This window comes from Enhydra lutris, unplaced genomic scaffold (assembly GCF_002288905.1).
Source record: "Enhydra lutris kenyoni isolate GAN:26980312 unplaced genomic scaffold, ASM228890v2 scaffoldscaffold1, whole genome shotgun sequence".
Taxonomy (NCBI): domain Eukaryota; kingdom Metazoa; phylum Chordata; class Mammalia; order Carnivora; family Mustelidae; genus Enhydra; species Enhydra lutris.
In genome coordinates this window covers 6,021,175-6,038,295 of record NW_019154085.1, presented here as the reverse complement: position 1 = coordinate 6,038,295, position 17,121 = coordinate 6,021,175, and positions in this window count along the sequence as shown.

Here is a 17,121-nt window from a genome sequence, read left to right as displayed (position 1 = left end):
TGATCTGTGCTGAAGGCAGATGCCTATTAGAATAAGCTACGCAGGTACCCTGTAATTGGGAATGTTAACATGTGTCTTTTCTATCCCCCAAGTTATAGGGTTAATTCATAAACAATAATGTATATAATTAGGTCATGACATTACCATAACTTTGTATGTATTACATAGTCTAATTTGTCAGTTGCTCTGCTAGAGGACTAAATAGAAAGGCATCGCTAAATAGAAAGACATCATCACTGGGTGACTCAGTGGGTTAAGCCTCTGCCTTCGGCTCAGGTCATGATCCTGGAGTCCTGGGATCGAGTCCCGCATCGGGCTCTCTGCTCGTTGGGGAGCCTGCTTCCCTCTCTCTCTCTGTCTGCCTCTCTGCCTACTTGTGATCTCTCTCTGTCAAATAAATAAATAAAATCTTAAAAAAAAAAAGGTAGACATCATTAGAGGATATACTTATAACAATGTAGGGAGCTCTAGCCTCTATACAGTAGGATACACAGAAATATAGATATTGTATAAAACTCATCCATAATTAGATCAATTTTAAAATTTGAAGACATTTTTAGCTATATGTCAGGCAAAAGCTGGGAGATGCTGTCAAGCATTCTGATCTGAAAACTAAAAATGAATTAAGTAGCCCCTGTCTCTGATTTTTTAAAATATTGTGCAAAAGAGCTAAAATTAATAGATATCTATGTATCATATCATACAGAAAACCCATAAGTAGTCCCAATAGTTCAAGGCCAGACTTTAGTCTCCAAAGCAGGGACAGTATTTAATGCCCCTTACTCCAGTGAGACCAAAAGTAAGATTCGGCAAGAATTAAGAGTATTAGCAATAGGGCTTGAAATGTAGGCTACTAGCACAGAGCTACTTCTATCCAGATTACAGAAGTATATAAAATAAAGTAAGTGATAGGGTAGCAGAATTTAAAAAAAATAGTGATGAAAATTTTCATATTTTATGGATCAATTCATGCATGTATGTACAATGTGATATGTGCATAATATATATGTGCATATATAGTATTTACACAGGATACTCAAAATAGATATAATCATTTTGATCTTGCCTCCCACCAATGTGGCAAAGCAGGGATGTGACTAATCCTCACTCCTTTTTGTCTCACGTAGTCCTCCTCAGGACTTTAGTGTTATATATGCTGCTTTAAGATTGCAGTAATTTTAGCTTATCTCACAATATACGTTTTTCCATTACCCTCTTTGTGGTAATGGAAATATAGAGAGTGACTAGAAGACATATACATACGGATGTCTTAGGCTCTGAATACTAAATTCTTTTGACACTGCACTTTCAGAGAAAAAGAAAAACAAAAAGGGCTAATTAGCCAGATGCATTTTGACTTTTGAATGGCAGGTCCAATTTTGATGTGTATTAGGGATACACGTAAGCATATGTATATATATGTAATCCTGCTCTCAGTTGTTAAAAATACAACTCACGTGATTCTGAACCATCACTATGGTTTGGGCTCTGTTCTAATGCCCATCATAATGCTAACAGGTAGTTAGAATTATTGTCCCACTTCATGAAAGAGGAAAGCTAAATTATGAGATGTTAAATGGCTTCCAGAGATCATAAAAAGGAAGTAGTAAATGGTAGAGCTAGAATTTGAACAGAATTGACTGGCTTCCAACTCCATACTCTTAACTGCTGTCATTTATTAGGAGAACTATTTCATTCAGATCCTAATGTTTGTTTGAGTTATGATGAAAAAAATAGAAAAGTGTGTGTTCCATAAGAGAAATGTAAACATAAATATTGTTTCATAGTGACAAATTTAGGGGGTCACGCCATAGAAAATATTCACTAGAAAATTTTACGCTCTCAGGGTTTAATACTGTTTGGATAAGATCTCCTATGAGATTGTTCGCAATTTTTCTGTAGCATATATATTTCTTTAATTTTTCCATTGAACAATGCATAAGATTTCCTCATCATACATCTTCTCTTTTATATAAGAAGATTGTTGTTATTGCTTTAATGTTTCCATCTTAGTTAATGCCATTCTTGCTGTAGGGGTGAAAATTTACTCTTAAACGTTTTTTTTTTTTGTTTTTTTTTTTTTAAAGATTTTTTATTTATTTATTTGACAGACAGAGATCACAAGTAGGCAGAGAGGCAGGCAGAGAGAGAGAGGAAGGGAAGCAGGCTCCCTGCTGAGCAGAGAGCCCGATGCGGGACTCGATCCCAGGACCCTGGGATCATGACCTGAGCCGAAGGCAGCGGCTCAACCCACCGAGCCACCCAGGCGCCCCTACTCTTAAACGTTTTGACACAAGTCTAGTATAAATGGACTCTACACTTTGACCATTCTAATAATGAATATTTTAATTATTTAGTCCAATGAAAATTACTTAGGTATTTGTAGTGAAATGGTATTGCCTTCATTATTATTACTACTGTTGGTATTATTATTATTATTATTAAAATATGTGCCAGGCAGACTGTCAATAGATACAAGGACGAGGCTGCAGTACGTAACACTTAGTAACATTAACATGTCGAAAAAGCTTTACCAGTCACTTTTCCAAAACCTGCTAGAGAACTCAAGTTTTCAAGTATAAATTGCTCCCAAATTTTGAGAGTTTTTGACAGTTTATATAAAGAGTTTGGGAAGCTGGTTCTGCCTGCACTCAAGAACCTTAAAATTAGAGAAATTAAATTACATTAATATTTTGGAAAATACAATTGTTAGACAAGTTATAAAGTGCTTTAGACTAGATATCACAATTGTTGATTTGAAAGTTCTTTATATATTCATTTGGTTAAATGAATTACTATTTTCAGGAGTTCTGTGGGGATGAAAAATGTTAATGTTTTTGAAATGTTTCACATCTTAATTTATATTAGAAAGCAATGAAATTTTTGTATGATAGTTATATAGTGTTCATATTTAAACTTGTACACAAAGACAATGTTCAGTGGGGAAATTTGATCCAATTTTGAATATTAATACATAGCCAGTTTTAGATGGGGTATGACATCTTAAAATTTTACTTTGTAGTTATTATAAGCTAAGGATATTAGGTCATCTAAGACATATCAAAGGAAAAATATAGACACTGAAAAAAATTAAAGGAAATACTCTTAAATAAGATGTAACAGACCCTTTTGATTAGTCACTATGGAACCCTTCATTGACTGTGTATATAATATTGCCATTTCATATGATTTTATTAGCATTATAACCAATTTGAAATTAAAATCTCGTTGTCATTTCATTGATGGCCATACCAAGGAAAGTATTTTATGTAGGTGAAAATGAAAATGTAAACCTTGTTCACTTTTTATGGAGTTGTTCTAGTATATCTGTGCAGATTAGTTATAAATAAGGCAGTGATAACAGTTTCTCTCTAATGTGTCTGGTTACTATTATTGAGTGGTCTTTTGCTATGATGTATAACTGTAGTGCAAATCTTATATTATCACTCCAATAATGAACAGGCCATGATTAATATGATGTTGGTTTTATTTGAATATCTTCATTCAATTCTCTTCTTGATTTATGATTAAGTTATAATTTTATCTAGACTGGTTTTTAAAAGCATAGATTCCAGGATCTTCATAAACCTAAAATTCTATTTTTGTTTTGTCCGTGGGAAACTGATCAATTGCAATACAAAAAATGAAGATATTCTACTTAATAACTTCATAGAGAGGTATTATTTTAATTATTGTAAGTATTGTGGAAATCTACATTATAATTAAAAGTAAAAATTTGGCATATTACATGGAATAATAAAAAATTAAATCTAGAATAGAAGACATTTTTGTATATATTCAAGAAATACAACATTTTTTAAATTATGAAAATAAAAGGATAAATTAATAAATACTAATAATCTAAAATGGACCGATAGTGATATCTTTAATTCTGTTTACCTATTAGAGATGCATTTTTTTTTCCATTGGGACAAAATATTTCAAGTATATATAATAATAATAATCTGTGCCTAATTATTTTTCTTTTCCCCTTTCCCCTTAAAGAGAACTTTACAAATCTCAGATTATAGCATGAAATTCAAAATATGTCAGTATGGAACAGTATATCAAGAAAATAGAGATAATTTATAATAACATTTCTCAAACTAAATATTGTTTTCATTTTGATATATGCTTTTCTATGCTATGTTAAATTATATATATGTATGTATATACACAAATACACACAAAAGACACATTGTTGTTAAGAAAATTCATATACTGAAATTTTCCTTGCTTTTTTATTTAAAAAATGTCATATGCACATCATGACAATAATACATCATAAATATAATTATTTAATAATCACTATAATATACCACAATGAGTTTAAGAAAATCTACCATTTTAATCACATGAGCTATTCATACATTTTATTATGATTTATTTTTCATTGTGATAAACCTTGTTTTATATGCATGTCATGTGATTATTTTAGAATACATTTATAAATGTAGAATTTATGGGTCAAATAATGTTCTCACCTTAAATTTGATATATAGGACCAAGTAACTTGAAAATGTATGAATGCAGAAATATTCACATGACTAGTGCTGGACATTACCAATCTTTTAAATATTTCCCAATGCATTGCTCAATATATTCAATCATTTTTTCAATATATTTAATTATTATATTAGAACATAATAGCCTGCTATTGTTTAATTAGCATTGCTTTGATAGGAAGTGAAAGTTATCAGATTTTCATATTATTGGTTCTTGGAATTTCTAAATTTGTGATACCTTTACAAGTTATTTGTCCATTTATCCATTGAGACACTCAATATCTTTTTGTTACCTTATACTGTTATATAAATTGTTTTTAAAATGTATTTTGAGGCAGAAATAAAATAACACATTAAAAAGACATCATACATTTACAGTTAAAATATTTTTAAAAATAAAAAATAATTAATAATTATTGGCAAGTAAATGTAAATACACCTTTGCATTCTTGCCCATTCTGTTTGACTCCTTCCATTCAGAGGGGTGAATATATATATTTTTTTATTTTGGTGTTTATAGTTCCTACATAATTTTAAACCTAGTAGGTATGTAAATAATATTTGCAAAGAATGTTACCTGCTATAATAAACAGCAAGTCAAAATCATTGTTTTAATGCAACTAAATTTTGTTTCTCATTTACATTACAGTCCACTATAGGTTGTTGATGGGCTCTGCTAAACTTACAGGAACAGAGGCTTCTTCTAGCAAAAACTTCTGCCATCTCTTGGGTCCTCAAATCTTCCATCAAAACTTGCATTGGCCAGAGGTGAAGATAAATCTGATTTATTCATCAGATTTGCGGGCAATGTTCAAGACTGGCCCAGAAGTTTTATAAGTCACTTCAGCCCACAATCAAATGCCAGAATCCTCCTTGAAGAAAACAGACTAAAATGGTGCACCTGGGTGCCTCAGTCAGTTAAGAGTTTGGCTTTTTTTTTCTTTTACGTAACGTATTATTTGTTTCAGGGGTACAAGTCTGTGAATTGTCAGTCTTACACAATTCACAGCACTCACCATAACACATACCCTCTCCAGTGTCCATCAACCAGCCCCTCTATCCCTCCCCCACCTCCTTTCCAACAACCCTCAGTTTGTTTCATGAGATTAAGAGTCTCTTATGATTTGTCTCCCATCACAGTCCCAACTTGTTTCATTTCCCCTCCCTCCCCCCAACCTCTGCCCTGCTTCTCAAATTCCTCATATCAGAGAGATCATATAATAATTGTCTTTCTCCGACTGACATATTTCACTTAACATAATACCCTCTAGTTCCATCCACATCATTGCAAATAGCAAGAGTTTCTTTTCATGGCTATGTAATATTCCATTGTATCCATGTAGTAAGTCTTCTTTATCCATTCACCTGTTGATGGGCATCTAGGTTCTTTCCGTAGTTTGCCTATTGTAGATATTGCTGCTATAAACATTCAGGTGCACATGCCCCTTTGGATCACTACATTTGTATCTTTAGGGTAAATATCCAGTAGTGGGAATGCTGGGTTGTAGGGTAGCTCTATTTTCAACTTTTTGAGGAACCTCCATACTGTTTTCCAGAATGGCTGCACAAGCTAAGTATTTGGCTTATGAATTTTGCTTAGGTTATGATCTCAGGGTCCTGGGATTGAGCCCAAGTCAGGCTCCCCATTCTATGGGGAGTTTGCTTGGGATTCTCTCTCTCTCTTCCTTTGCTTTTGCCCCTCCTCCTGCTCACACACACTCTCTCTCTCTCTCTCTCAAATAAGTAAATAAATCTTAAAAACCAAGAGAGATAGAATAGATTTAAAAAGAAGAATTTGAACATGGTGAGTTATTCTGCCATATTTTAGGCAATTTTGAATGAGTTTGGACGGCATGAAATAAAGGAGCAAGAAAATGAGGCATGACTTGTACAAGACTTTTACTTTTTTTTTTTAATTTCTTTTCAGTGTAACAGCATTCATTGTTTTTGCACCACACCCAGTGTTCCATGCAATATGTGCCCTCCCTAATACCCACCACCTGGTTACCCCAACCTCCCACCCCCCGCCCCTTCAAAACCCTGTAAGTTTAGCAGAGTCCCTCAACAACCTATATTGGACTGTAATGTAAATGAGAAACAAAATTTAGTTGCATTATAACAATAATTTTGACTTGCTCCATAGTCTCTCATGGTTCACCTCCCCTTCCAATTTCCCTCAACTTCCTTCTCCTCTCCATCTCCCCATGTCCTCCATGCTATTTGTTATGCTCCACAAATAAGTGAAACCATATGATAATTGACTCTCTCTGCTTGACTTATTTCACTCAGCATAATCTCTTCCAGTACCCTCCATGTTGATACAAAAGTTGGGTATTCATTCTTTCTGATGGAGGCATAATACTCCATAGTGTATATGGACCACATCTTCCTTATCCATTCTTCCGTTGAAGGGCATCTTGGTTCTTCCTACAGTTTGGCGACTGTGGCCATTGCTGCTACAAACCTCGGGGTACAGATGGCCCTTCTTTTCACTACATCTGTATCTTTGGGGTAAATACCCAGTATTGCAATTGCAGGGCCATAGGGAAGCTCTATTTTTAATTTCTTGAGGAATCTCCACACTGTTTTCCAACGTGGCTGCACCAACTTGCATTCCCACCAACAGTGTAAGAGGGTTCCCCTTTCTCCACATCCCCTCCAACACACGTTGTTTCCTGTCTTGCTAATTTTGGCCATTCTCACTGGTGTAAGGTGGTATCTCAATGTGGTTTAATTTGAATTTCCCTGATGGCTAGTGATAATGAACATTTTTTCATGTGTCTGATAGTCATTTGTATGTGTTCATTGGAGAAGTGTCTGTTCATATCTTCTGCCCATTTTTTGATATGATTATCTGTTTTGTGTGTGTTGAGTTTGAGAAATTCTTTATAGATCCTGGATATCAGCCTTTTCTTTGTGCTGTCATTTGCAAATATCTTCTCCCATTCTGTGGGTTTCCTCTTTGTTTTGTTGACTGTTTCCTTTGCTGTGCAGAAGCTTTTGATTTTGATGTAGTCCAAAAAGTTCATTTTTGCTTTTGTTTCCTTTGCCTTTGGAGACATATCTTGAAAGAAGTTGCTGTGGCTGATATCGAAGAGGTTACTGCCTATGTTCTCCTCTAGGATTCTGATGGATTTCTGTCTCACGTTGAGGTCTTCTATCCATTTAGAGTTTATCTTTGTGTATGGTGTAAAAGAATGGTCGAATTTCATTCTTCTACATATAGCTGTCCAATTTTCCCAGCACCATTTATTGAAGAGACTTTTTACCACTGTATATTTTTTCCTGTTTTGTCGAAGATTATTTGACCATAGAGTTGAGGGTCCATATCTGGGCTCTCTACTCTGCTCCACTGGTCTATGTGTCTGTTTTTATGCCAGTGCCATGCTGTCTTGGTGATCACAGCTTTGTAGTAAAGCTTGAAATCAGGTAATGTGATGCCCCCAGTTTTATTTTGTTTTTCAACATTTCCTTAGCAATTCGGGGTCTCTTCTGATTCCATACAAATTTTAGGATTATTTGCTCCAGCTCTTTGAAAAATACCGGTGGAATTTTGATTGGAATGGCATTAAAAGTATAGATTGCTCTAGGCAGTATAGACATTTTTAACAATGTTTATTCTTCCGATCCAAGAGCATGGAATAGTCTTCCATCTTTTTGTGTTTCCTTCAATTTCTTTCATGAGTGTTTTGTAGTTCCTCAAGTACAGATCCTTTACCTCTTTGGTTAGGTTTATTCCCAGGTATCTTATGGTTCTTGGTGCTATAGTAAATGGAATCGATTCTCTAATTTCCCTTTCTGTATTTTCATTGTTAGCGTATAAGAAAGCCACTGATTTCTGTTCATTGACTATGTATCCTGCCTCGTTACTGACTTGCTGTATGAGTTCTAGTAGTTTGGGGGTGGAGTCTTTTGGGTTTTCCATATAAAGAATCATGCCATCTGTGAAGAGAGAGAGTTTGACTTCTTAATTGCCAATTTGGATCCCTTTTATTTCTCTTTGTTGTCTGATTGCCGTTGCTAGGACTTCTAATACTATGTTGAACAAGAGTGGTGAGAGTGGGCCTCCTTGTCATGTTCCTGATCTCATCGTGAAGGCTGCGAGCTTTTTCCCATTGAGGATGATATTTGCTATGGGTCTTTCATAGAGAGATTTTATGAAGTTCAGGAATGTTCCCTCTATCCCTATACTTTGAAGCATTTTAATCAGGAACGGATGCTGGATTTTGTCATATGCTTTTTCTGCATCAATTGAGAGGACCATTTGGTTCTTCTCTCTTCTCTTATTGATTTGTTCTATCACATTGATTGATTTGCGAATGTTGAACCATCCTTATAACCCAGGGATGAATCCCACCTGGTCATGGTAGATAATCTTTTTAATGTACTGTTGGATCCTGTTTGCTAGGATCTTGTTGAGAATCTTAGCATCCATATTCATCAGTGATATTGGTCTGAAATTCTTTTTGGTGGGGTCTTTGCCTGGTTTGGGGATCAGCATAATGCTGGCTTCATAAAAAGAGTCTGGAAGTTTTCCTTCTCCTTCAATTTTTTAAAACAGCTCCAGGAGAATAGGTGTTATTTCTTCTTTGAAAGTTTGGTAGAATTCCCCAGGGAATCAGTCCGGTCCTGGGCTCTTGTTTTTTGAGAGGTTTTTGATCACTGCTTCAATCTCATTACTAGATATTGGTTTATTCAGGTTGTCAATTTAGACTTTTACTTTTGAGCTAGGAACTCCAGGCTCCATCAAGACAAAGGACAGAAATGGGACATTATTATTTTTACAAATATGGAGAGAGGAAACATTACTCTAAGTTTGTAAGCTTATTTATTTTGCTAAGGACCAATTATTTCTCCATTTTAACACCCTTTCCATAATCTGTATCATGGTACAAAGCAATAAGTTACTTTTCACATTGATTACAGCCTTATACAAATCAGAATATAAGTAATGTATTGCTGACAGGAAGAAAATAAGATTTATTTTGAGTGTGTGTGTGCGTGTGTGTGTGTGTGTTCATTTATGTCAGGAGGAGTGGAAGAGTCTGAGATTCCTGGGGAATGAAGGTTATTAATGTGAACTAGTTATTCTTTCTACTCTTCTTTGCTGTTATTTTCTTATCATGTTATTTAGCACTCTAAGCAGTCTTAGCACTTTAAGCAGCTTCCATTGCCAAGTCTACTGTTGTCTCTACACAGAATTACTATCCTATCAAATTTGGCTACATATTTATTGTGCTTAATGCTTTACTTCCAAAAGGGAGATTTTGACACCTTTGACTAAATGAAATTTTAATGCTATCCTCATGGCACCTTTCTCCCCCATATAATCATCATACCTATAGTTATTGTGTATAGAATAACTGTATCCATGTGTAAGTCCCATGAAGGCAATGGCCAGATGGGTTCCTTTTCTTGCTCTATTGTAAGTAACCAAGTAGTATGTTAAACATTAATAAATATTCAGCTCAATTATAATTAGATTAAAAATTAATGGCAAAAGGCACAACTACCAAAATAATTTATGTTAGCTGTTTAACTAAGTTACAGCCTGAAATACTGCAGGCTACCCACACACCCAAAAATTGCTATTCTTTTAGATCATATCTGTTTTCTGTTATTAGTCATCATTTACTGTGTTTCTGAACTAAGAGGGAAAAATAATTATAGAAATGGACAGGAAAATGATTCTTTGGAATGTATTCGAGGTGAAGAAATAAGAGAATAAAGAAATATTGAAAATGAATGAAAAACCTATCTATATCTGTATCTATATCTATCTATATCTATATCTATATCTATATCTATATCTATATCTATATCTATATCTATACTTTTGTTTTCTCTTGAGTCCATAAGGTGATATAGATAGAGTGGTGTGCTGAAGCTAGTTTGTATTAACTCACATACCTGACTGTTAAATTTGTAGGAATACTGTGAGCCAAGTATTAAACACAGTCATTATATTGTGTGTGTGTGTGTGTATCATATATATAATATATATAATGTATATATAATATTATATAATTACATTATATAAATTTATTATTAGTGCTAAGCTAAAATATTTGTTTAATGAATATAATTTATAGAACATGAGAAATAGTTGAACAATAAATCAAATGTCACATTTTATTATAATAAGGTTAGTGTATTGGGAGGTGACTCCATTTGTCAAATCATGGTTGAATAGAAACCAAGATTGGCTACAGGTATAATTTGGTGAAATTCAACAAAAGCACTCTGTGGAATCAATTGGCTATTTGAAATTTACAATAGAAAACATTATATATATACTATTATTTTAATTATGCACCACACACCCTTCATATCAGAAAACTTTATAATAAACTTTATGTAAAAATATACACATTTTTTTTCCAGAGAAGTCAGTAGTTAAGCATTTATCAGCACTCTATTTTCTAAATGTTCTATCAATATACTTCCCCATTACCTAAATTTTCTTTTTCCTTTCAATACATCATTCTGTTTAATGTTAAAGTTATTGACTTCGAGTTTGTCATCGACCTTTGGGAATTTTTGTTCTGATAATGTATGCCAAACACCTGAGAAATATAAATATCCATACACTGTTCTTTTACTTCATTTGCTTTTCAGAAAGTTGCTAATCAGATTTTTAAAATTCTAATACAGATTACAAAATATACTTGTAAATACTCATGTCTCATATAGTCAATTTAAGACCTTGTGGACACATGCGATTAAAATTTTTGGCAATGTTTTAACAAGTGAGTTAGATGGAGACAGGTACAAATGCCTTCTGATTAGTAATACATATGTTCACCAGTACACGTTTTGAAGAAGAAAAATATTGATTAGGGCTGCATTTCAATTTGGTGGGAAATGCCAAAAGATATTAAAATATTAGTATTGAATTGTAGAACACTTAGATCATAAGCATAAGAATTTAAAAATATAAATTTGGTTACCATTTGTGAGGCTAAATAAAATATAAGGATTATACTTAGAATTATCATAGAGTAGCTCCTCTCAACACACATTAGAGAGAATTCTTGAGTTGCCAAGAAAATAGAATGAGATGGACACTTGAATCTTCATAAAGAAATAAAGCACTAAAATAATTTTTCTTTTTATTTATTTAAAGTACATATGACTCCTTAAGACCAAAAATTAAAGCACTGTATTGTGATGCACATAATGCATCCAGATTTAATACATATAATAACTACTGAATGAAAGATGGAGAAGAAATTAAGTAGACTTATAGAGCACAAAAATTTCTAAAATGTTAAGTGAACTGGTAAATATTAAACTCTAGAGAAATTATGAGAAATTTAGAACGTTCATTATAATCCCTAAATCAGTCACTAAAATAGTAGCACAAAGATATATAGCTAAATGCTAACAGATAATTTTAAAATTTAATTATAAAAAAAAGCAAAAAAAAAAAAAAAAAGATTTAACTAATCCAAAAGAGGACAAGGAATCAGGAACATAGAAACACAAAATAGAAGGGTTAAGCAGGATATTATGGATAAAATGGTAGACCTGAATCCAAACGTATTAAAAATTATATGGCAATGAAGAAGAAATTAAATAATTGATTTTAAAAATGAAATCTGAATCTATGCTTTTTAAAGAGAGGCACTTAAAAAAAAAGAGAAGCACTTAAAATATGCTCTGTATTTTCTATATTTGTATATTTTATATAATATAGAAAACATGTTATATCTATACACACTATATATATATAGGGTGAAACTAGGTGGACAAACTTTATACCATGTGAAGAGAGTATAAGAAAGCAGAGTTTATTTATTTTTTAAAAAGATTTTATTTATTTATTTGACAGACAGAGATCACAAGTAGGCAGAGAGGCAGGCAGAGAGAGGAGGAAGCAGTTTCTCCACGGAGCAGAGAGCCCGACGCGGGGCTGGATTCCAGGACTCTGGGATCATGACCCAGGTGGAAGGAGAAGCTTTAACCCACTGAGCCACCCAGGTGCCCCAAGAAAGCAGAGTTTATATACTATATGAGATAAATTATGATTCAAGGCAAAAATATGCTAGAAATAAAAATATATATTGTAAAAATAAAACCTCAGTTTGTTAGAAAAACATAACAATCATAATTTTGTATATGCCAATAGCAGACTTTAAAATATATTAAGAAAACCAAGGGGTCAACTGACCATTAAATAATCTAACTGGAGATTCCAACATGTCTCTATTAGCAGTTAATAGAAGAGCAAAGTAAAGACACAAAATGATTGACACCTAATAACTGAACAAAACTATCCACTGTTTTTACTGAATTAATATTTATAAGCCACTGCTCTCAACAAAAACAACCATGCCTTCTTCTCAAGTGCAAACAATATATTCAACAAAATGGACCTCATGTTTAGACTGAAAACAAAAATGGAATCTTAAAGCCAAAGGAATAAAGACCCCTGATAAAGGTAACTACATAAGTAAATATTAAAGCCAATATTGTTGTGTTGTGGTTTGTGACTTTCTCTTACATGATTTGGGAGGCAGATGAATAAAATGGAAATTATAAGTTTATGTTACTATATGCACAATACATAAAGTTTTAATTTCTGTAAATGGCACAAAGTTGTGTGTGAAACTCCATGGGAACAGAGATTTTGTAAACTACTGAAGCTAGTTGGTATTAATTTAAAGTGGCTCATCACAAATTTAGGATGCAAATTGTAACCCCCAGATGACTACTAAGAAAATGATGGAAAATATATACAGAAAAAGAAATAAGGAGAAAATCAAATTTAATTAAGAATCAATTAAACATAAAATAATGAGGTAATTGAGAACAAAATAAATATGACATTTAGAAAAATATATCAAAATGGCATAAATAAGAACTTCTATGTCATTAACTGTTTTATTTACTTATTTATTTATTTTTTAAAGATTTTATTTATTTATTTGACAGAGATCACAAGTAGATGGAGAGGCAGGCAGAGAGAGAGAGAGAGAGAGAGAGAGGGAAGCAGGCTCCCTGCCGAGCAGAGAGCCCGATGCGGGACTCTATCCCAGGACCCCGAGATCATGACCTGAGCCAAAGGCAGCGGCTTAACCCACTGAGCCACCCAGGCACCCTCATTAACTGCTTTAAATGCAAATGGAAAAAAGAACTAACCAAAAGTCTAATTGACTGAATGGGGAAAAACAAACAAACAAACAAAAAAAAACAAAAAATAATTGATCTAACTATATGCTGTTTACAAGAGACTTACTTTAGATGCAAAGACATAAATAGGCACAAAGTGAATGAATGGAAAAAGATATTCCATGAAAATGATACCTAAAAGTGACCTGCAATGGATATACCATATCAGAGGAAATAGATTCTAAGTTAAAAATAGTTACAATATAAAAAAAAGATATTATATATTTCTAAAAGAGCCAATCCATAAAGAAAATATAACAGTTCTAAACATGTACACACTTAATAATGGAGTCCAAAAATACATGCAGTAAAAGTCGACAGACCTGAAGGGAGAAATGGACTATTTCAATAATAGTTGGAGACTTCCACGTGCCACTTTCAATAATGGACAGAAAGCTAGACTGATGATCAATAAGGAAATAAATGACTTGAACAACTCTACCAATTAACTAATCCTACCAAACATATACATGACACTCTACCTAACAAGAGGAAAATGTACTTATTTTTTTCAAGTACACATAGAACATTCTCCAGGATAAACCATAGGTTAGGATGCACACACACACACACACACATGCACACGCACACACGTACATAAAATTAATGAAACTACAGATCTATGACAGAAGAAATGCTAGAAAATTTCACAAATATGTGGAAGTTAAATTTTTAAACAACCAATGTGTCAAATAAAAAATTGAAAGACAAATTATAAAATGAGTAATAACTAAAACATATACCAGATATCATGGGGCATAGTAAAAATAGTGCTCAGAGAGAAATTCATAGCTATAAGCACTGACATTTAATCTCAGAGGTACCTGGTTGGCTCAGTTGGTTAAGCATCTGCCTTCAGCTCAGCTCATGATCCCAGGGTATTGGGATCCAGTCCGGCATCTGGCTCCCTGCTCAGTGGGGAGACTTCTTCTCCCTCTCCCTTTGCCATCCCCATTGCTTATTCTCACTTTCACGCTCTCTCTCTGTTAAATAAATAAATACAAACTTTAAAAAAAAAAATGTCAAATCAGTAACCTAACTTTACACCATAAGGACCTATAGAAAGAAAGAAAAAATAATACCAAAGCCAGTAGAAAAAGGAAATAATGAAGATTCTAAATGAAATGAAGACTAGAACAGTAGAGATAACAAAAGTAAAAGTTGGTTCTTTGAAAAAGTCAAGAAATTGATGCACCTTAACTGGATTTGCTAAGAATGAAGACTCAAATTACTAAATCAGAAATAGATGTATGAACATTCCCAGGCAGGGAGCTCTCTGCCTAGTTGTGATCTCTGTCTGTCAAATAAATAAAGAAAATATTTTAAAAAAAGAACTATCTGAAGAATAAAAGAAAAAAAATTGAAACAGACTTATAAAGAAAGTAAAAATTTGAATCAGTATTCAAAATCCCCAGCAAAGAAAATTCCAGGACTAGATGGTTTAAGTAGCCATTTTTTAAAGCATTTATAGAATAATATATAGCACTATTTTTTTTTAAGATTTTATTTATTTACTTGAGAGAAGGCATGAGCGAGAAAGATAGCATGGGGGGGGTTTGGCAGAGGTAGAGGGAGAAGCAATCTCCCCACTAAGCAGGGAACCCCAAATGGGGCTTGCTCTCAGGACCCTGTGATCATGACCTGAGCCTAACGTAGACATGTAAACGACTGAGCCACCTAGATGCCCCAAATTTATACCAATATTTCTCAAAGTCTTCCAATAAATGAAAGAGGCTAGCATCACCTTGATACCAAAGCCAGGCAAAGATCACAAGAATAAAAATTATAGACCAAATAACATGGATATAGAAACAAAATTCTTAAACATAATGTTAAAAAACTGAATTTAGCAGCATATTAAAAGATTATGCACCATGAGCAAATGGAATTTGTTCCAGGAATCTAAAACTTATACAATGTAAGAAGCATAACACAATATATAACACCCATACACATAAAAGATTAACACACACACTCACACAAAAGCACACATAATTATTTCCTTTGAAGTGTGATAAGAATTTGACAAAATTTAACATTTTTCCAAGAGAAAAATACTCAAAAAATTAAGAATGAAAGAGAACTTTCTCAAGCCTATAGCATCTAGGAAAAATTCACAGCCAACATACTCAATGATGAAAAATGGAAAGTCCCCCCCACTTTTTTTTTGTATGCTGCGTTATGTTCCTGAAAAATACATGTTGAAATGTTAACCTAGGTACCTATTAATGTGGCCATATTGGAAAATAATTTTTCCCATAGGAATTTCCATAGGAATTTTGCAGCTATAACTAAGATTAAGTAAAGACGAAGTCATGGTGAAGTGGGATGGACCCTTGATCTACTATGACTAGTATCCTCAGAAGAGAAGAGACAGAGACCAATACAGAGAAAAGAATGCTATGTAAAGACACACATATGAAGGGAAGACAGCATTGTAACAACAGAGGCATAGGTTGAAGTTTTACAAATGAAGGCTGATGAATGCCTTAGATTGCTGGCAACCATATCTGCAAGACAGAGAACATGGCCCTGATGACACCTTCATTTGAACTTCTAGCCTCTGGAACTGTGTTAGAATATATTTCTCTTTTTTTAAGCCACCCAGTTTATGGTGGTTTGTTATAGCAGATATGGAAATTAATATAACTCCTAAGATCAAGAATTAGACAAAATTGCTCACTTTTACCAGTTCTGCTTAACATAGTACCAGAAGTTCTTGCTGGATGAGGAAAATAAAAAGGGGGGAAGGTGGGAATAAAAGGCATCCAAATCAGAAATGAAGAAGTGAAATTTTTCTCCTAATTTCACATGAAGTAGCCCTAAAAACCCATAAAAAGAAACTAATAAATGAATTCAGCAAATTTTCAGGATATAATATCAGTACACAAAAAAGTTGTATTTTCATAATCTAGCAATGAACCCTATGAAAAGATAATTAACCAATGATTCCATTTGTAATTTCTATAAAAAGAATAAAATACTTAGAAATAGGTTTAACAAAGGAGTGCAAGACTTACACTGAAAAGAATAATATCTTCCTGAAAGAAAATCTAATGAATGAAAATGTATCTTATGTGTAGGAATTGGAGAATTTAATATTGTCACATAGTGTTTTATCCAAAGTGATCTATAGTTTTAATGCAATCTCTATCAAAATCCAGTGATTTTTTTTTTTTTTTGGCATTGGAAAAGCTGATTCCTCAAGTTCTTAAAGTTGCAAGGGACCTCAAATAGTAAAAAACAAACAAAAAAACAAAAGACAAAATTAAAAAAAAAAAAAAAAACCCTACAAATAAAAAATCACAAAAAAGATTCATACATGCTGATTCCAAAAGTTACAACAAGGCTACAGTTATGACAAAGCAATGCAGCCCTGGCATTGGAATAGGCACATAGAACAATGGAATGGAATAAAAAACACATAAACAAAATTGTATAT